The sequence below is a fragment of the Elephantulus edwardii genome, unplaced genomic scaffold, assembly GCF_000299155.1.
Source record: "Elephantulus edwardii isolate Elephantulus edwardi_28Jun2011 unplaced genomic scaffold, EleEdw1.0 scaffold00984, whole genome shotgun sequence".
NCBI lineage: Eukaryota > Metazoa > Chordata > Mammalia > Macroscelidea > Macroscelididae > Elephantulus > Elephantulus edwardii.
In genome coordinates this window covers 456-1,305 of record NW_006400734.1, presented here as the reverse complement: position 1 = coordinate 1,305, position 850 = coordinate 456, and the positions used below count along the sequence as shown (strand labels likewise).

The 850-nt window shown below is 49.2% G+C and overlaps 1 pseudogene; it reads right to left on the bottom strand.

Moving 5' to 3' along the window:
• Positions 1 to 15: 15 nt before the first annotated feature.
• LOC102851148 lies at positions 16 to 606 on the bottom strand (annotated as a pseudogene).
• Between the last annotated feature and the right edge of the window lie 244 nt (positions 607 to 850).

Sequence of the window (850 nt, the reverse complement as noted above, 5' to 3'; positions counted from 1 at the left end):
AAGTAACTTCAAAACAACTTTTTTATGACCCTGACGAGCTGCCCATGTTAAAGCCGTGTAACCATTCTCATCCTGGGTATTAACTTCTACTCCGTGAGCGACAAGAAGTGCAACGACCTGAGGGTGGCCATCACGGGCCGCATACATGAGCGGGGTCTTGAGTCTCCTACAAGCAACATTTGGATCAGCATTTCTTGAAAGTAGTAGCTCTACACACTTTACGATCTGTTCTTGGGAACCACGACCAGAACACGCTGTTATCAAAACAGTCAGTTTATCCTTTTCAAAACTTGCATTTGCACCTCTGTCCAAGAGGATCCGCACCAGCTCTGCGTTAGAAACACTAGCAGCATACATAAGTGGAGTCCATCCGTACCGAAAGCTGGACTCGACGCTAATGCCAGAATCTAAAAGCTCCTGGACCAACAGAGTATCTCCAGCGGCCAATGCTTTCTTAAATATTTCATTCTTTTCTTCAGTAGGCAATGGTCCTGGTAATTTCCGAGATCTCCGGTCCAGAGAGCCAATCTCCCAGCCGTCATCCTCGCTCTCGCTGCTCTCGCCTCCTCCGGCCACGGGCAGACCCCACAGCGCGCCCGCCGCCATGCCTGTCGGCCGCCCCCTAGCGCATTGCATGGCGTCGCGCCCCACGACGCCAGCACCCGGCGCCTGCGCACCAGGAACTCTTTTTTTAGAAAAAAAAAAAAAAAAGAGCAAAAATTTTTTAAATTGGGGTCTCCGCCACCCTTAAAGCCCAAATCATTGTAGTCTAGTCAATCATCCTTCATGTGCTCATTCCTTTGTTAAGGATGAGTTCATCCTGAATTGTATATCCAAATGTGGGTGCAAG